Raw genomic sequence first — 13,371 nt, 5'->3', positions numbered from 1 at the left:
TAGAAGATAGTAAAAAATGTCCTGATACCAAATGCCTATCACCACACCTTGACCAATATCCACTTGAGATACAACTATTTTATTCTGATCATCCTCATTAGTTTCACTTTCAAACTTGAATTCCTTTTCATTTTCATCCTAGTTATAAACTATCATTCATGACAACCCTTGACCTCTTACTAATCTCATAGGCTGAATTTTGAGATCAAATTCTTGCAGTATGGCCATCCATTTACCTCTCCTTTCATTGAGTTCATTTTGCATCAAAAGTGTCTTTACTGTTGGGTCAGATACAATTGTATACACCTTACTTCTCAGTATGTAATGACAGAACTTCTTCACTACCTTGATTAATGCAAAGGATTGTTTATCAAGGTTTTAATAATTCAACTCTACATTTTTTAGGGAGAAACTCATAAAAGAAATTGGTCTTTCATCCTCCTCTTCCTTATTCTGTGTCAAGATCCTTGGACAAGAGTGTTCTAAAGCAAAGGAATAGATCTTAAAAGGTAACTCATAATTAGGACTTACCAAGATTGAAGCTATAGAAATGGCCACTTTGATATCTTCGAACAATTTCTTAATCTTGGGAACCCATTCCATCTTAGCCCCCTTTTTGAGTAAATCATTAAGGGGATGAACTATTTCTACAAATCCACTTATGAAATTTTGCACAAAATTTATCTTCCTAAAAAAAGACTTGAATTCTTTCTAATTATGAGAAGGCGACAATTTTAGAATAGCTTTAATTCTATTAGGATTGATGGAGATCCTAGTTTTAGAAATGATATGACCCAGGAGCTTTCCTTTAGTAACCCCAAATGAACATTTCTTAGGATTGAGGGATATGTCATACCAGTGACATCTATTGAATACTCACCTTAAATCAGTAATGTGAGTGCTTTGATCTTTTCAAAAGATAGTTAAATCATCCATGTAGATGACTATACACTTATTTACCAATTCCTTAAAAGCTTCATCCATGGCTCGCTGAAATGTATCCCCTATTTTAATCAGTTTGAAAGGCATTCTCCTATAGGAAAAAGTTCCCCATTTAGTTGTGAAAGTTGTCTTTAGTCAATCTTCTTCTTCAACCATCACTTGATTATATCCTGAATATCCAAGTTCAAGTTACAAAAATCAACACAAAGATGAATCTCTCTAGTCTTCTTCCACATGAGAACCAATTTGGCGACCCATGTAGAATGGTGAATGGGAAATATGATCTTTGCATCCAAAAATTTCTTGACTTTCTTCATTATTAGGGGCTCAAGGATGGGATTAATCGATCTTTTCCTTTGTCAAAAAGGCTTGGCATCTGGTTTCAATGGAATGTCATAAGTAATAATCTCAGGGTTGTATGTCTTTAATTCTTTATAGCTCCCAGTGATGAAATATCTATACTCAATAAGCAACTTGAGAATTTCCTCCCTTTCTTGTGTATTGCATTGTTTCCCTATTCAGACCATCCTTAGCTCTTCTTCAGTTCCTAAGTTGTATTCATCATATTCCTTAATACCATTTTCTTGGATCATTCTTTTATTAAGTGCCAATTTATCATGATCAAAAAAGTGTTCTAACTCAACCATTCCCTTTGGAATAGTGTTGGTCTTTAAATTCAAGATCCCATTTTCATCTTCAAGTTCATCATCCTTGGGCTTGTCATCCAAAATTGTCATCAATTTCCTATCCTCTAAAGTGACCACTGCACATGATAAATTCAAGTATGTGTTGATGATCCTAAAAGACTTGAAAGTTTGTAATATTATTACAAATAGATGGGGCAGAAACCAACTCTACTAAAAATCTTTTCAATTTTGTTCTTTCAATTGGTTGTAATGTGCTTGTTGAAATAACGAGAGCATCTACCATCATGTTCTTCCTCCTTGTAATGGGGCTTATATTTAGCACTTTAAAATTGTCTAGCAAATCCTATACTCCCTTCCTATAGGAAAGTAACCTTTTTGTCATTGCAAGAGTATAATGATTTTACTTACCAAATAACCAACTAAGAATCTCCTTCGATTATGAGGTTCATGACTCCTTTCTCAAGTGCAAAGAGAAGTCCTCAAATAAATGCTTTGTATTCTGGAGCATTGTTAGTACATCTAAACTATAATTGATATGCTGCATAAAAGGACTTACCTTTTGGATTAACCAATTCTATACTTGCTCTAGCCCCTAATTTGCATTTGGAACCATCAAAGTGAAGTGCCCAAATTGGATCTTCCTTGGGTTTTTTAACCTTGTGTTTGTTCATTCTTAACTTTTCTTTGATCTGAGAGTTGAAAAATTGTTTCTTGGGAACCCATTGCAACTTCTCATGGGGTGGACTTGATGATTCCCCAGTGTAACATGTTGATAAAGGAAATGTATATTTTTCTTATTTTTCTTGAATTTTCTCTATCAATTCTTTAATTTCATTTGTCTTGGGTTTAGGATGAATGACAACCAAATTATACCCTTGGCCTTTCATGTACCATCTCCTTTGAATCTTGATCATCCCTGGGGGAGGAGAAGACAAACCTCCACCATCTAAAGAGGTATCACTATATGATAAATTTAGATCATCAATTTCCTCTTCAATCTGCTTTGCCAACTCAATTGAGTCTATATTACTTTGATCTCCCCCAGGTCCCTTTTTTGGAATGCGGTTATCCTTTCCTTGCATCATATATGTTAACACTTTTGTGACCACTTCTTGGCATGATGAGAATTCAAAACTAGAGTGACTAACTTTGTGTAATTGGAAAAATCCTGGGAGGAGTAAAATATTAGGATCAGCTTCTTCCCCCAAGCATTAAATTAGTCACCATATTATCTATGAATTGTGTCACAATCTCATCCTTTTGGATTGATATCTTAAGTTACATATCCTAATCTTGGGATGCTTTTATTGGGATAGTGTCAAATGCCATGACCTTGTATGAACCCCAATCTGATTATAAGAATGCTATCTCATTCGAGGCATTGTAGTATGTAATCATTGCTTTCAATTTGGTTTTTGCATCTATCTTGATTTGATTGTTCAATCCTTTCCATGGTAACCATAGCTGAGTGAAATACGTAGAGAACTATCCCCTTAGGTATTTTTTCCATTCTCTACTTAGGAGAAACTCATATGTCTTTGGAATGTCCACCACATGTATATCAATGACATCTTGAATCCAGGGATTGATTGTCAACTGTATCTGAACGTCTTTCAATACAACGATTACTTTTACCTCCATTTTGTTCAACTGTATCACTATCCTATTGGAAGGTTGAGGACTTACCCCTAACTTTTGCACTATTGATAGTGGCATGACATTACATGAGGCTCCTAAATCAATCAAGCAATTGTGGAGATTCTTTCCATATATCCTGATGTTGAGCAAAAACGGGGATACTTCAACCTTGTCTTTAAACATAGTTGGCATTACTTCTGCAACATTCACTTATTGAGATACTATCTTTTGATGGATAGTATTTGTATTGTGGGGTACCTTCATATGATCTAGAGTCTTCATGAGCACTTCTTGCTATTGTGGACAATTTTGCAACATGTCAAACATGGACATATTTGCTTTGGTTCATTTCAAATCTTCAACGGCGTTATACTTTTTAGTAGACCAAGCAAGATTCTTTAATATTGTTGGTACATTGTCTTGATTCTAATTTTGTTGTCCTCCATATGGTGTTCTAATTAGCACTAGATTGTTACTCACTCTCGAATTGGGAGGAGTTAGTTGTAAAGCTAGAGGAATCCCATCCATCAAAGGTTTCTTTCTATTTCTCAAATTATATCTATTTCAATTGTCATTGTGAAAAGAAAACATCTTGTCATGCTAAAGATTAGGTTCTTGACTGAATGGAAAAGAGAACTCTTCACTAGTAGGTTGTTCTACCTACACATTCTATGTAGAGTCATAGGATTCTAGTAACATGGAGTTAAATTGTATAGGAGGAGCATTATCATTCACTTGAGATTTTTGAGTCATTTCTTGATTCCCATTGTAATATGAACCATCATTGTTGGGTGCATTCTGACCATCATCATACTGATTAATATTAGCATATTGAACATTGTTATTTTTGTTGTTGGTAGGAATGCTTCCATTATTCAGCTAATTCTTCCATTTTTGGTTCTATCTTTGGAAGCCATTATTATGATTAGGAGGATTGAAGTTATTCCCCCCATTTTTGTTTCGTAGATTGTTGTTGTTGTTTCCACTAAAGTTCATGTTATCATTTTGGCCATAACTATTATTGTAGGGACCAACATTGTTTCTTTGGAAGTTTTTGTTTTGTCCTTGAGACAACCTAAGAAGAGTCAGTTCATTGTTCATTTGTGACATAATCTTTTTCATCTGACCAAATTTGGAAACAAAACCATTGTTTGCTTTAGTGGGCATTTTTGCCTTTTGCTCAAAGAAGACATCTTTTAGAGGTTCAAACCCTAGACACATTAGGACAAGACTTTTCAACATAGGTGCCTATTATAATGGAACTAGATTCATAGGTATGAACTGACTAGGCATCATGGGTACTCCGGTAGGGTATGTTGGCATCATTGTGATAGCTAGTACTAGAAGCATTGATCCTCCTCCATTAGAATTAGCTTTCTTAGTGAAGGTAATTGACTCTACGAAGACTTTATCCAATGTGTTGATATTTGCAATAGGAATTATTCTTAAAAAAATTGCAATAAGATGGTCCATAGAATTTAGATAAATCTGAATAGCAGCTTCAGCTAATATAGTGTATGGCATCTCTAGCTTGTGATATTCCATATGAAAGCGATGGTCGAAGTAAGAAACTATCTCAATTGGGTCTCTTTTAATTGATATGAATTTTTGATGTATCATAGCTAGGTTGATGAATTTTTTGAATTGTTCCAAGAACAATTTTTTGAAAGTATCCCAATCTCCAATGCATCTAGGTGGATAATTAATGTACCAATTGTAGGCAATTTCCTCCAAAGAGTAAGGGAATAAACAATGAACCACATCCTCATTAGCAATCTGCTTGCAGTTGTAAATTTTCTTGAATACCTTGACATGGTCTTCTGTAGTTCGTGTCTCACCATAGATGAATCTAGGGAAAAAATTCTTGGGATTCTTAGAGATGTCATGGAGTGCACCTCTCAAGTTTACTGGTGAGTCTAGAGCATCTACAAAAAAAGCCATTAGAGGGTTCAGTAGACCTAAAGGTGGTTGTTGAGGTGTAGCTATTAGAATATGTGGTGGTCCACTAGGTGGTTGGAGTGGAGGTGGAGTTGAAGAAGATGATGAAAGTTCAAATGAAAGTGGTTAGATTCTTAGGGAGGTCATGGAGTGCACCTCTCAAGTTTACTAGTGAGTCTAGAGCATTTATGAAAAAAGCCATCAAAGGATTCAGTAGACCTAAAGGTGGTTGTTGAGGTGTAGCTATTAGAATATGTGATGGTCCACTAGGTGGTTGGAGTGGAGGTGAAGTTGAAGAAGATGATGAAAGTTTGAATGAAAGTGGTTAGATTTAGGGTATTCCCTTGTCACTACATTGTTTGTAGAAGTGGGTGAGCTCAAGAAACTCGTGTGCACTTGGCGTGGATCTTAACACTCACTGAAATGGACATTTTGGATCAATATCCTCCAGTTTGCATTAATTTTGGAAAAAATGCACCTTTGAAGAAGTACACTTCCTCACCTCTCTGAATTGTGTGCACTACAAAGTTTTCCACTCCTATGCACCTTTGTAGCTGCGGATCTATGTACTTGCAAACTTGCGAAGCTGTGCACCTACACACCTGAATTTCTCAAAAACTCAAAAAAAAAATTTAACTTGTGTGAAGTGTAGATTTTTGCAAAAAGTGCACAATTTCAAAACTTTGGCAAATTTTCCACTTTTCTTCAAGATCTAATAGTATGGCCCTCCTTCTAGCACCACTTCTAAAAGAAAACAATGTTTTTTTATTTTATGTTTTTTATGAATGTAATCTAATTATGTAACTAGTATGAAATCCTATTCTAAAAAGGGCATTAAAAAATCAAAATAACAAGAACTTAAAGAAAATAACATGAAATTGAAATCCTAATAGACATAAGCTATAGAAAACAACACATCTACAAGTTAAACTTTCAAAGAAATTAGTGGGTAACTAATGAAAATAGGAGCATCACTTCCTAGATTCCACTAATGCAATCATCAATGAGAAATTGCAGTAATTGAATGATATTTAACTCTTCATCAAATCGTACGACCAGAAACAATGCAATAAACCTTTGGCTCAATCATAATCTCATGAACAAAATTCACAAAACAATGACACATTCAGGCAAGAATCACTACACTCCAAATGTGAGCACCAAAACCATAATTTTATTTCATAATAATGACAACCTTGATTACATATTACAATAGGGTATTTTTAAGAAATCATCTCCTCAATTTGTGTTGAAAGTGAGAGATATCTTCATGTAATAAAATGCCTTTTAATTAACAAAATAAACTAATTATATGCAGACTAACTATTTAACTGGTGCTTAGAAGGACTCCATCCATTTTATATTCATTAAATGGATGAATGAGCCTTTTACATGTTTAAAAAGAAGAAATATGAGAGAAGAGAGAAAGAGAAAGCTCTGAGTTGAAGTGGAAGTGTCTGGGAGTGCCAAAATTGGAAGTTGGTTCTTTATTAGGGGTATGTCGAAGTTAAACTACCGTTAGAATGCATTTTCAATGCATGGAAAGCACTATTTTTGGAACTAGTAGTTAACTACCAATTCACCTCTAAAATTGTGGACTTGGGGACCTGTGCACCTATGGAGCTATAGACCTTGATAGAGTCAAAATCTCAAAATTTGACTGTGTCAAAATTGAAATTTTGGCATCTAGGTTTTGTTCTTATTCATCCCAAAGCTATGTTTGGATGTTTGCTCTTGAATTTCTCTATAATCTCAGTAATTTTGGCCACATCAGGTAAATCTAAAGCCTCATATTTATCTTTGACCTTCTATCTATAATTGTCTACCTTAATTTGGTTGTCAACAAAATCCTTGAGTTTGGTATCCAATTCTAACAAGGCTTCTTTTGTCTTGAAGGCTTGCCAGATATCTTCATCACTAGATGCTTCTTCAAAAGTCTTCTTAAAATTCTCTACTACTACCTCAATAGGCAATAACTTCTCTCATTCCTCATCTTCAAAAATATCCAAGCATGCATCATTGTAGTGTCTCTCTACTTCCAAAATTTGTTCTTGGGCTTGGTCCTTAAGCCAATGGATCTCCTCGTGTAATGTTTCCATTACTTTATTACTATCCACTATCTTTTCTATCTAGTCATAAATCATATCTAATTCTTCCCTATTATATACATCAATCCAAATCTAGTACCTTTTCTCTTTTATGGCTTGTAGAGTTTGTAAATCCTTACTCCCATCTCGTACTTCATCCATTATCCTGAAGTCTTTCTTCAAAATTGCTATAATTTTATTCACATTCTCTTGCATAGCATGTAGTAACTTCAAATTCCTTGTAATAATCAAAACTCCTTTTTCCTCAAAAATTTCCCACCACTACTAATAGGCTTTCAAAAATGGGTCTAACTGTACACCTCCCCCTTCTCTGAGTATGGTATTCAAAGTTTGTTTGGGGTGCTCAAGATCGAGTGGACAAACTACTTCGGCTAGATATCCTTTTAGGATCCCAACATTCCTTTGAGACCAAGGCTTTCCACATCTATGTCTTTAGGAGGGACAACCACTTGTATAAACAATTCCTAATTTTGTGTGTTGGTGACAAATGCCAACGACATTGTCTCATGTGATGGAGACTTAGGTTTATTCAGAATCTTGGCAATGTCACAAATTTCTTACTTTGAAGCACGAAATTGAGGCTTAATACTCCTCATTATTTCCTTCTAGATCCATCTAGGGATGCATTCTACTGAGGACTTGACTCTTGATGATGAAAGGGTATATTCTACAACTTCCTTCCCTTTGTCGCTCCTGCTCAGAGTTGTCTCCTATTAGGAGGGCTCTTCTTCTATAGCCTCAGTATTAGTAGACCCTACAACTTGAACCTCAGTATCTTGGGAAGGTGTTTGAGAACATTCTTCCATTAGTACCTCCTTTGACACTTGATTAGTCCTCATTTTTTCTAGTCCCTCTTCCTATGGTGGCTCCTTCTGAACCTGTTCTTCCTTGGAACTTTGAGGTGGAGGATTCACTAAGCCCTTTTCTACCACTGTGACTTGTGGTGGAGATGTGAGAGTAAGATTAGGACCCTATGTATTTGGCGGCATCTGTGTCCAGTCTTCTTATTGAGGTTCAGCTGTAGGGGTGTCCCTGATCTTATGCCCAATCAATTTTGTACCAAGAGCTTCTATATTCTTTGCTCTATGTTGAGAGCTTCTTCTTTACTTGTTGAGGGTAGACTACATATGGCTAGGCATTAGGATCCTACATACTGCCTCTCTTGTACCAATGGAGATAGTTTTTCACCCCTGTTGCAAGCAAATATACCATGTAAGAAGTCATAAGAAGTCCTTCTTGTCTTTTACTACCCTTAATTGCTCACACAAGTTTTCACTTAGTGTGGTGGCCTAGTCTAGTGGTATCTTTGGAACTCTAATGGTCTTAATGAAGTTAACCATGAAAGTGCCGAGGTTTCCTGCTCCAAGTAAACCCATGACTCTACTCAAAAGAATTATGGAATATCCAATTTTCTCCTTCATGTATCCTTGAGTCATATCCACTTTTCCTATTATCCTTCCCCTAGGAGGCTTTTCAAAAAGATAAGAGGATTGTATGATGTCTATTGCCTCCTACTGGTGCTCCTTGTACCATCTCTCTACTACTTCATATGAGATCCTAATGAACTGATCTGGTCTCAAGAGCTGGAAGACCCTCTTAATGTTATCGGGTCGGAGGTCAAACACAACCTCTCTTATGACACTTTTGACCACCCTTTCTTCAAAAATTAAAATGTTGCACCAATGTCATGATTAGTTCTATTGATTGTACTGATATGGGATGTGAAGCTATGCTCACCAACCCAGAATGAATCAATGAAGATATTAATGTAGATCTCTCCATGGGTTTATTGCATATCCTAAGGAATTATCCTAAATCAGTATGCCCCAAATCAATATCTCTAATTTTTGAGTGATCATCATGGAATCTTGATTTCGAGGGAACACCTTGGAACTTAAATATGATGGGCTTGGGTGCCATTCCAGATGTGGATGACATTTCTCTACATGACACAAGAAAAAAAATTCATTAGGACAAAAATAAAACTTGGAAATAAAATGCAAAAAAATTAAATTTAACGAGAAATAAACATAAAGAAAAATGAAATGTCCAATTTGGGCACTTTCATTTATTTTTAATCTACTTTTCACTCTATTTCTTTTTCTTTTTTTTTGTTTATTATTATTATTTTTAAAATTTTTTTTTAGGTTTATTGGGTTAAGCACGATGCCACATAGCACACATAGTGATTCATAGCACTAGGAGGTAGAGTGTGTGTGATTTAGGGTTTTGAGAGAAAATTGGGCAGCATGACATGTGGGCACATAGTGCAGTGCATGCATGAGTCACGGTTGATGTATTGATAGGCATAGTGCGTGACATGCATAGCATGATAGGTGGGGTGGAGTTTAGCACATGCACGACCATGAGCACTACTATGAGTCATGTGGTAGTGCAGGGAGTAGCCCAATGCATCAGTCTGGGCGAAGCACACTACATTAAAGGGTGTGCAACAGTGGAAAAGAGTGTATGGTGCACAAATTTCATAGGGAGCATGGTGTTTAAAAGAGCACACAATGCACAGTGTCAAAGGGCATGCAGCACCAAAGGGCACACGATGGCGCCAAAGAGTGCATAGCGCACAAATTTCATAGGGTGCATTGAGTGTGGTGCCCAATGGTGCCACGATGCTAAAGGGAGTGTGGTTTAGGGTTTAATGTGTTTACCTTTGTGCGCTTGGTGAAGCCAACAAAAATTGAAAATGAAAAAATGATTTAAGTGTTGGGGCAGGGGTGGGGGGATTTTATAACCTCCTCGCCATTTGCAAGGTCGTGTAGGTGCACGACGCACACTCGCATTTGTGTGATGCAAATTTTTTTAATTATTATTATTTTTTATTTTATTTTTTTAAATCTTTTTCCATTTTCTGATTTTTTTGACTTTTTCATTTTTTATTTTTTTTGGTTTTTTATGATTTTGACTCTTAACACTTTTTTTTTTAAATTCTGAATCTCGAACTATGAGTTTGGGAGTTCAAAAAAAAGTAGGGGGTCCCCATTCCTAATAAGGAATGGGCCATGTGTTTTGGGACCACAACAAAAATCAGCAAGTAAACATGTACCTTTTAGCTTACTTCTTTTCATAGTACCTTCTGATTTATCTCCAATAATCTAATCAAGTGCATGATGCTTTCTGACATACTTGGCCAATACAGGTTCTTTGCCTTTTGAATGAATTGTACTATCTTCATTTTGAATTTCAACTTCTAGCTCTAGCTGCTTAGACTTGGTAGGCATTGGCTCGGTAGCTTCAGAATGTGACTCGGATCCTTGTGACTCAGTTTGAACTTCTTGCAACTCAATAACTAAGGAAGACTCAATAGGTGAAGTCTCCTTATTGATAGATGTGTCTGGCAATTTATCAGGTTCAAAGTAAAAAAATCTTTTGTAATCTTCTAGTTCCTTTTTGCTTTCTTCTTCAGTCCTTTTTGCAAACTCAACAATTCTCACATGTGCACTTTCTATGATTTTATGAGTAGAAAAATTCAAACATCTATATGCCTTACTTCTGCAAGAATATCCTAAGAATATACTTTCATCACCTTTCACATCAAACTTTCCATTTCTAGACTCTTTCAAGATATAATATTTACTTCCAAATACTTTCAAGTAATTTAGATTGGGTTTATAGCCATACCATAATTCACAGGGAGTTTTATATGAGTCCTTTTTCAACTATACTCGGTTCAAAGTATGAAATGCAATGTTGATGGCTTCCTTCCAATATTTGATAGCAATTTTCTTTCAATCATTAGAGTCCTTACACAATCCATGATAGATCTATTTCTTCTTTCAGCTATTCCATTCTACTCGGGAGTATTAGGGGTTGATACCTATCTTTTAATTCTACTTTCAGTGAAAAAGTTATTGAATTCATTGGAGATGAATTCACCACTTGTTTCTAATCTTAAGCATTTCAATCTTTTTCCAGTTTCCTCCTCTATTCTTGCTAGATACCATTTTAATTTATCAAATGCTTCTGACTTTTCTCTAAGATACATAATATTCATCATTCTAGAATAGTCATCAACAAAAAGTTAAAGAATTTTTCTCCACTGTAGCTTTCTATTCGAATGGGTCCACATAGGTCAGTATGCACAATTTCCAAGAAATCTTTAGACTCATATTTTTTGCTCTTAAAAACTAGTCTTTCCCATTTTGCCAATCTGACAATTTTTGCATAAACCAACATTTGGTTTCTTCAAACAAGGAATGCATCTTACTTTTCTAAATTTGATTATCTTGGTCATATTATCAAATTTTACATGACATAATCTTTTGTATCATAACCAACTTTCTTCCATTTGAGCAATAAAACATGAATAATCATCAAGATCAAGATAAAATAGGTTACCTCTTATTTCTTTGCCCAATCCAATTAGATTCTCTTTGTCATCCAACAATCTTGCCTTTCCATGCATGAATTCTACCTTGAATCCAATGTTGATTAGTTGTACCACAGTCAATAGATTATGCTTTAGTCCTTCAACCCAATAGGCATTGTCACATTCAAGTTCTTTGGTTAATGAGATTTGGGCTTTCCCTTTTATGCAACAAGGTTCATTGTTTCCAAACATTTTACTACCTCCATCATAGTCTTCAAAATGTGCAAACTTTGTTTTGTCTCCAATCATATGATGTGAACATCCACTATCTATGATCCATGTGTCATTTTTACTGACATGAGAGATAAATGTCATCTTATCTTCTTCTTCATTAGATTCATCTTTCACAATAATGTATACTATTTCATCTTCATGGTTATTAGAATCTTTAGCCATAAAACAAGTCTTCTTACCTTTGTCCCTGAATGATTTGTGATTTTTGACATCCTCCTTGCCATTACATTTGTGACTTTTCTTCTCATCCTTGCTTTCTTTGTTTGGGCACCTAGCAATAATATGACCAATTTCTTCACATGAAAAATAGATTAAGGGAACTTTACCTTTGTATTTTCCTCTTCTTCTAGAATATTTCTTTACAAGTAAAGATTCAACAACTTCAAGATCACTATCAAAAATTTCCTCTGACTTATTTACTTTTTGACTAAATGTCCTTTATTTTCTTGCTTTTCTCTTTGAGTGAAAGTTTGGCCTCAAATGAAGATTCAATATTTTTGGAAGCTGGAACATAATTGTCATAGTTGTCTAGCTCAAAAGCTGTCAATCTTCCTACTAAGGTATCCAAACTTATCTTGTGATTTGGTTTACACCTCTTTTCTTGAATAGTAGATACTCTAATTGCATAGATAGGAAACAATGTTCTAAGAACTTTACTTACAATAGTTTCTTCCTTGATTTCTCCTCTACAAGGTCTGATTGCATTGACACTAGCTTTGATTCTTTCCACATACTTGGCAATATTTTCATCTTCTCTCATTTTCATTTGATCAAATTGTCCTCAAAGGCTTTCTTCCTTAGCTCTCCTTACATTTTCATCACCACCATAGATTTTCTTTAGCTTGTTCCACATATCAAAAGTAGTTTTGCAATCCTTGATCTCATCAAATTCATCATACCTAAGAGTAGATGCAATATCAATCATCATGGTGTTATGCTTCTTTTTCTCAACAATATATCCAACAGATAATGTACCAGTAGGAGTTGTGTATTCTTCATCAAGGTATTTCAAGCATCAATCACTAATGGAGGCTAGATGGTCTCATGAGTCCCTGCCATGCTAAAAAGTTGTCTATGTTTAGCTTTGGAATCTCTCTCTTGTAAGACATCTTGATCTTTAGCTTAGGTCCTTGAAACCATTCCTACAAGCATCAAATGCTCTGATACCAATTTTTGGAAATATAGAAGGAGTAACTAAGAGGGGGTGAATCAATTACCACTAAAATAAATCCTAGATCCCTTAGATGTCAACAATAAAAATTGATTGATTGTTGTTGTTTGATAAACATACAGAAAATGTTATAACTCGGTAAATGAAGAGTGTGATTTACTTTTAGCTAATCTTAAAATATTAATGGTGATTAATTTGCAAGCATAAGAGAAATGACATGAACACATGAGACACCAGGATTTAACATGGAAACCCAATATGGGAAAAATAACTAATGTAGCTAGTTACTATTTTTCACTCTTTTGAAGT

This window comes from Cupressus sempervirens, chromosome 2 (assembly GCF_028749045.1).
Source record: "Cupressus sempervirens isolate cs-2001-9-10 chromosome 2, ASM2874904v1, whole genome shotgun sequence".
Lineage (NCBI taxonomy): Eukaryota > Viridiplantae > Streptophyta > Pinopsida > Cupressales > Cupressaceae > Cupressus > Cupressus sempervirens.
This window is presented reverse-complemented; position numbering follows the sequence as displayed.